At 32.5% G+C, this 8,276-nt stretch overlaps 1 long non-coding RNA gene across 1 annotated transcript; it reads right to left on the bottom strand.

Moving 5' to 3' along the window:
* Positions 1-1,106: 1,106 nt before the first annotated feature.
* LOC143051858 (uncharacterized) lies at positions 1,107-3,209 on the bottom strand. Its single transcript, XR_012970934.1, has 2 exons — positions 2,880-3,209; positions 1,107-1,561 (listed from the first exon to the last, which is right to left on the bottom strand). It is a non-coding gene; the product is annotated as an uncharacterized LOC143051858 (long non-coding RNA).
* Positions 3,210-8,276: the final 5,067 nt, after the last annotated feature.

Below are 8,276 nucleotides of genomic sequence, written 5' to 3'. Positions count from 1 at the left end.
AGATGCGCATTTCGACAATTGATGTTTCCGTTTCTTCAGTGATGCTCAATGCCATATTATTTGAAAATCCAAAACCCATTGTTAACTTTAAGAACACACTAAATAGACCTTAAAGTATATCCATTTCGAACAATCTGGATATTCCTTACTAAAAAGTTGAATATTTATCCAAAAAGAATAATAGCGAAATACAATCAAGCATTAACTATATTTTCTTTCATTTCAGTATAGAAGTACTCACCACTTGGCTTGTGATACGCTCGTCAAATACAGGTCATCCGAATATATTTTGCTGAATGTTAAAACAGACGTTATGGGTTGTGGTCATTATTGAAGGCCGCACGTTGACCTAAAGTTGTTAATTTCTGTGTCTGTTGTGGAGGGTTATCTCATTGCAAGCATACCAAACCTTTTTTGTATAGTAAGAATACAATTATGACATTTTGATCAATTTGAGATCTACAATAGACACGACAGTTTCTATAAGCTAAATCTGCCTAATGTTAGTTTATCAGTCTTGAACTGCATTTTGTTTAATAATTTATATGTTATATTTCAAGTCTTATTTCATTGGTTAGCCTTATATCAGCAAAAAAAAAGTTTATTTGTTGTCTTAGATCTTGAAATACCAGTATACTCGTCTGATCTATAACTTTATCGATTGTGTTCTTTTCCCGACAATGACATTTTGACTGAGTGTGCTTTTTGCCAGGCTGAGATGCATCAATAACAAGATACCGTTACCCTTTCGATATTCATGCGATTCTTTGATATTTTGTTTTGTACTTTGATTTGTATCTTCCTTGTCAATATAAGAGATTTTAACATCAGTAAAATACTGTTTCCGTACTGTACAAACCCGTGTCATGACATAACGAGTTTGAGTTCCTACGCAGGTGAAATAATTATGTAAGCATTGATAACATATGGAACCTGGCCATTATTTTCTGAGCATTTTATTGGAATAAAAAGTTGACAAGATTATGTTTTGACGTTTATTTGTGTGTTATATTCGGATACCACTATATTGGATGTCTGAATGACGTTTGTCCAATATATTTTTTGGTTTGTTAAACTTTGTTCCAAAATAATAAAGTGAAGGTGAATTTGAAGAGACATGTATTTTAATGTGAAATACGGATGCCAGAAAAAGATGACCATCCATATCCAAAAACTCGTACATTCCCGTCATTTACTGTCGGGTTGTTGTAAATTCGAATGTAAACTGAATCTCCCACATTAAGATGAAGAACTGTGGATTGTGTTCCTGCATTCCATGTAGCTGAATCACCTGAATATGTGCTTGCAATAGGAAATCCATTTTTGACGATTTCTGTTTCGATGTCTTCAGTTGCATGACTCATGATTACTACGGAAAAATAATATAGTCCAGACACTGAAGCTTTAAACACGCCTGAACTGGAGTTGTATCCCAATCCCTTATTGGTCTGAACGTTCTCGAATATTATTTTCTGATGAATTGCCAAATGCTCTTTGTGAGTTCCAATGATAGCAGTGAATCCAATGTTGTATATGTTGCCTGGGACTAAAAACCTTGGAACTGAAAATAAATGCATACGCTGATTCCTTTTCAAGTGTACTAAAACAAATAAATTTTATTGGTTGATACTTACTCTGAAAAATATAAGCCACTTATAAAATAAAAATTCTAATATGTGCAATAGTATCTGCACTGTTCAAATGTCTGTAATACCAAACTGGTGGTATATGAAAAAGAATATAAAAAATCAATATTGGCTCCGATCGATCATTAAATTTTACTTTATCTTGATTTCACTGAGTCACTGTACATGTGGTTTGTTATGAAAGACTCTTGGCCTACTTTTTTCGCGAATAATTAGGTCTTTCCACTTTTTCTGTGGAAAGACCTATTGTTTTTCTTCTGATTATTTTTTTTTTTTCTTCCGCCTAATTTTGTTCTTGCGATAAATATTTGTTTCGCAATATGTCGCTTAGATATTTGGTATATGATATCGAACAGTTTATGCGCTTTTGAAATTTACCCTGCGTAACCGAATACTTTTCTTTGTAGGAGTTATCTCCTCAAACACTGTTTTCCTTGTGTCCACGACTCCTTCGCAACCGTAAAAGATTACAACAAATTTATTTTATAAAATTGCTCGTTATATCCTTCGCATGATTTGTCCAATTTCGACCGAGGCAATATGAGCGCTCCATATGAGAGTTATTTCCGCTTTTCTATTTGAAATTTTGAAATGTATTTTAATCTGGAACACCATAAGTGATAGAGACCTAGGATCTTTTGATTTGAGGTCCTTGGTCCAAAAAAATGAAAATTAGGTCAAAGTCAAAGGTCAAGGTCATATTCTAATTTTTGAATTAGGCATATTTCCACTCATTTCCAGAAACCGTATAAGATATCGACAAATTATGTTGACTAAATTGTTAGTTGCGACATGTCGTAACTTAATAATTTTAGTTGAAAGGGTGCGTAGACAATGAATGGGAGTTTTTACCCCTATCATATCTAGAATTATGTGTAAAGTGATATAACTTATTAACCATACATATTAGAGACTTAGGGTCTTTTGATTTGAGCCCCTCAGTTTGTGACCTTGAAATTGAGGTCAAGGTCATAGGTCAATATGACGTTCTAGATTTTGACCTTTGCTTTAAATTCATAGCTATACATCATAAAGCCATATGAACTGACATTTTAGACTGATTTTTAATATTTCAATATCAAAATAGATATTAACTGGTGGAAAGACCTTCAATTGTTCTCTGAACAATTGGTTTTTAATTTTTTATACAGTTCTGTCTCATATGATCAAATATTATGGAGAATTTTGTTTAAACTGATGATTAAAATAGTCAAATAAATACGTGATGCATACCTAGATTACGATACATTTTGTCTTTACTTGATTGTGTTTTATCTCCTTTTGCATGGTGGGCTGCTTCATTTAAAGACTCCTTCAAATGACCATTTTTGGAAGAAAGCAAATTACTATAGCGTTCGATCTTATCAAGAGATTTTTCTAGAGCCTCATTATAGATCGACAATTCATGTTCCAATTTTCTTAGCTTAGATTTTGATTTGATTCCTAATCCATGAATTTCATTGGATAGTAACTTCAGTTTGTCGTTGTTAACATCTCTGTCCGCAATAATGGATTTTATACTGGCCTGAAATACTTCAAGTTTTTCCTCAAAGCCACACACATGAAAATGAATGCTCTCACACTGTTTTAGAATAATGAAAATGTAACATATTTTCATTATAAACATTCCAAACGTTATTAATGACCTAAAACAATTCTGTCCTAGATACTGACGATTCTGGTGTCTTATAAGCCAATAAGTTCTAGATAAGAAGTCAATGAGAATTTATGATAACCTTATTTCGTAAATTTATCTGGCTTTCTTTCTGGAATAAAGATGGGTCCAATCAAACGATTCATATGTTTTGCTGTTATATTTGAAAATATTCATCTTGGATTAACAGATCGTTCTGTTAGTCAGAATGATGAGTCAGGGTACTGTCTGAAATTAGAAAATCGTGTTTCCGCTCTTGGAAATGTGATGAAAAACTTACAGGATGAAAAAATAATGACTGAAAAGAAAATGGATTATATAAGACAGGAAATAATAACGTCCAAATCTCAATATGAAGGCAAGTTTAATATTTTGGAGATGGAATTAAAAACAACAAAGGAACAACTTTCGAATGCCAAAGATATTGTTACAAAACTTGAAAATTATATGCAGCTGAATGGTTTTAAAATAGATGAGATTGAGGATATATCTGGACTTGGTGTTGCAGAAGATACAGCAGAAAAAGGTATTGTCTATATGTTCCAATACAAAAATGTCATGTATACATAGAATAACAGTATTTTTGATACTGGCTTGAAGAATATCAAGCAAGTCTGCAAGGGCAAGCAGATGAAAAGTCATTATCAAAATATGAAATGCCATTATTCGTTATATTGTCAATTAAGTCTTATCAATATGGTTGGGTTTTTTTTTTTTTTTTGTAAAGAGCATGACATAAAAGGAAATAGCTAGTACAAAGACATAAGAAGATGTGATATGAGTGCCAATGAGACAACTCTATCAATTTCATAATGTGAAAGAGTAAACAACTATAGGTCAAACGGACTCCAGCATGGAACCACGTTAAAAAAAACTATGTTTACTTGTACAAAACGTTGCGATTGTTCTTCGGTTGTAGGAATGAAGTCGCGTGCATGTCATTAATGAATTAACGCGGAAGGACATGAACGCTTTATGTTGTTGAACTGATTACTAAATGCACTCTTGCACATCTTTTAAAATTTAAGCTTCTGATAATCTCCTCTATACAATTTCGTATGTACTAAGATTATAAAGCTAAGACTTCTTCATATATTTAGAAATATCTACCTTGAATTATCAGAACGGTGAATTTGGAACTGTTTGACATTTGTTTTCAATTGGTTCCGTCTGTTGATATAGTGTAACGATTGATGAGGGGGGCAAGGGGGGTCCCAATAACAGCAAAACAGCAAATTGATTTGGCTCATAACAGATAACAAGGAATTAAAATGGACAAAAACAGATAACAGTAAATGAAATATTAAAATAATTCGGTCTTTGACAAATCATTATTTCTTATTACGGATATAATCCTTTGTAATGCATTCCATTTTCTATGATTATGTTTTTAGTATTAATTTATGTATCTAGAATGTGTTTAAATTACTACTCAATATATTATAATATTTTTTATACGCTCGTTTACGGAATGTATTCTGGTATACTGTTGTCCGTCTGTTGTTAACATGTCGGACATTAACTCAAAAACTCTTTAACCAATTTGCATTAAACTTTGGGAAATTGTTTATATCTATTGACGTGAGCTCCCTTTTTTTTATAAATTTTAGATTTTAAGTTTCTGAGTAATGGGTTTTTATTCAATAAAATTGGTGTTTTTTTAAGTTTTCTGATAATATCTCAAAAATGCTTTCACAAAGCAAGGAATTTTTGTGAATTGTTTATATCTATTAACATGAGGTCACTTTCAATTTTTATAAATTTTAGATTTTACGTTTCCGAGTTAACGAGTTTTATTAATTACAAGAGTGCACACGCTGAAATGTATCGCCTTCTTTACTAATCATTGATATTATGTTGATAGTCCTAAGTATAAAGCTTTATTAAAAACTGTCACATAAACTTAACATTAACCAAGATAACTAAACAAAGACCAATGAACCATGAAAATGAGGTCAAGGTCAGATGAACCATGCCAGGCAGACATGTACAGCTAACAATGCTTCTATACAACATATATAGTTGACCTATTACTTATAGTTTAAGAAAAATAGACCAAAACACAAAAACTTAACACTGAGCAATGAACCGTGAAAATGAGGTCGAGGTCAAATAAAACCTGCGCGTCTGACATAAAGATCATAAAATATTTCCATACACCAAATATAGTTGACCTATGGCATATAGTATTAGATAAAAAGACCAAAACTCAAAAACTTAACTTTGACCACTGAACCATGAAAATGAGGTCAAGGTCACATGACATCTGCCCGCTAGACATGTACACCTTACAATCATTCCATACAACAAATATAGTAGACCTATTGCATATAGTATGAAAAAAAAAAGACCAAAACACAAAAATTTAACTATAACCACTGAACCATGAAAATGAGGTCAAGGTCACATGACATCTGCCCGCTAGACATGTACACCTTACAATCATTCCATATAACAAATATAATAGACCTATTGCATATAGTATGAAAAAAACAGACCAAAACACAAAAATTTAACTATAACCACTGAACCATGAAAATGAGGTCAAGGTCAGATGACACCTGCCAGTTGGACATGTTCACCTTACAGTCCTTCCATACACCGAATATACTAGCCCTATTGCTTATAGTATCTGAGATATGGACTTGACCACCAAAACTTAACCTTGTTCACTGATCCATGAAATGAGGTCGAGGTCAAGTGAAAACTGTCTGACAGACATGAGGACCTTGCAAGGTACGCACATATCAAATATAGTTATCCTATTACTTATAATAAGAGAGAATTCAACATTACAAAAAATTTGAACTTTTTTTTCAAGTGGTCACTGAACCATGAAAATGAGGTCAAGGACATTGGACATGTGACTGACGGAAACTTCGTAACATGAGGCATCTATATACAAAGTATGAAGCATCCAGGTCTTCCACCTTCTAAAATATAAAGCTTTTAAGAAGTTAGCTAACACCGCCGCCGTAGCCGCCGCCGCCGGATCACTATCCCTATGTCGAGCTTTCTGCAACAAAAGTTGCAGGCTCGACAAAAAAGGGGGGATTTTCCAGTTTTCAGACGTTAACACAAAAATGTTTTCAGCAGTTCTCATGAAACTTTGCTGAAATGTTTATATCTATTGTTGTAAACTTTCGATTTTTAATAATTTTAGATTTTATGTTATTGAGTTAAGGTGGTACCTAACACTACAGGGAGATAACTCTGTAAAATCAGCTTAACGTTTTAATTACGTTGTGTTGTAAAGGGAACAATAAGCTTCTCAATGATCAAAATTGGTGTTTGTCAAACTACTATATAACCAGTGTAATTTTTCTGACAAAATGGTTGGTTCAAAAATTTCAAAAAATTTGAACCAACCGTTTAATCAGAAAAATTACACTGGTTATATAGCAGTTTGACAAACACTTATTTTGATCATTAAAAAGCTTAATATTCCATTACGAACACAACGTCATTAAAACGTTTAGCTGATTTTACAGAGTTATCTCCCTGTAGTGTTATGTACCACCTTAAGGGATTTTATTCATTAGAAAAAGGTGGTATTTTCTAGTTTTCAAAAATAACTTAAAAATGCTTTCAGCAGTTCTCGTGAAAAGTTGGTGTATTGTTTATTTATATATTGACTGAAGCTCCCTTTGTTGCTAATAAAAAAAATGACCTAAAAGAGTTTGAATATTCTGACTTTTTCTAAATGACCATTTAATGAGGTGTGTGATTTTTTCTTAATAAGACTATGAGGCAAAGTGGTATATAGGGTAGCAAAATCAAAAGCACCAATTATAAGCATGCAATTTATCAAGTACTTCGAAAGAATTTTGACACTCCAAAAGCGATTTATTTCACTATTTTCAAAGGCCTTATTTGAACAATTTTTTATCAGCTGAGGTTTTTGATTGTTCCAAGTGTACTACTCTAGTAAGTAGAATACATAGTTTAGTAGGGCAACAATGGCTTGAAACGAAAGAAATCTTTGTTTGTAATGAGTTATGTGCAGCTTCGGACCCAAGTACATGGTTGGAACTTTCATTGTATACAATGCATTTGGTTCTGCTTTGAAAAGAATCACAGAGCTGAGTCTATGTACCATATTATATAAAAGGTTAACTGGTTGTTAGGACCTAGTCCTTAATTGAGATCCTTGTCAGATATTCCTGGCCATATGTTTTCCGTTTTGTCATATTAAGAATTGTTTTAATTTAATATGTTCGTACGGGAAACAAGGAACATTATTCGCATACAAAAAATTAAGATAATTCTAAATACACATTCATAAAAAAAATGGAATTTATTACAAAGGATAATCATAAGATATACTTGAATTGTCCTGGACCTCACTTCTGTGATGGGTAAATGTTAACGGAATCCTTCTCTGAATACGGGACAAACATATTAGTAGTGGTAGACCCCAATGTCCAATGATCTTCAATTTATACCGAATATTGACTGTCAAAAAAATGCTAACATTCCAATTTTCAATAACAGTTAACAGCAAATACATTATCACAATATCAGATAACAAAAAAACTAATAGCCCAATAACAGCTAACAAAGAATAAGACAATAACAGCTAACAGCAAATATATTTTCAAAATAACAGATAACAAAGAATTAAATTGCCCCATAACAGCATAACAGTTAATTTTTTGAAGTTCTGTTTTGATAGTTATTACGTATCATATATATAAATAGGAAGATATGGTATGAGTGCCAATGAAACAACTCTCCATCCAAGTCAAAATAGGTCAATATAAAAAAGGTAAACAATTATAGGTACGGCCTTCAAGACAAAGCCTTGGCTCACACCGAACATTAAGCTATAAAAGGTCCAAAAATAACTAGGGAAAAACAATTCAAACAGGAAAACCAACGGTCTAATCTGTATAAAAAAACACGAAAAACGTGAACCACTTATGAACCACAGCAACAGACGAGATCCACTGAATAGGCTTCTGACAATCTGTTTG

This window comes from Mytilus galloprovincialis, chromosome 1, assembly GCF_965363235.1.
Source record: "Mytilus galloprovincialis chromosome 1, xbMytGall1.hap1.1, whole genome shotgun sequence".
Classification (NCBI taxonomy): Eukaryota; Metazoa; Mollusca; class Bivalvia; order Mytilida; family Mytilidae; genus Mytilus; species Mytilus galloprovincialis.
Note: the sequence above shows the minus strand (reverse complement) of the source record. Positions and strands in the feature narration are given on the sequence as shown.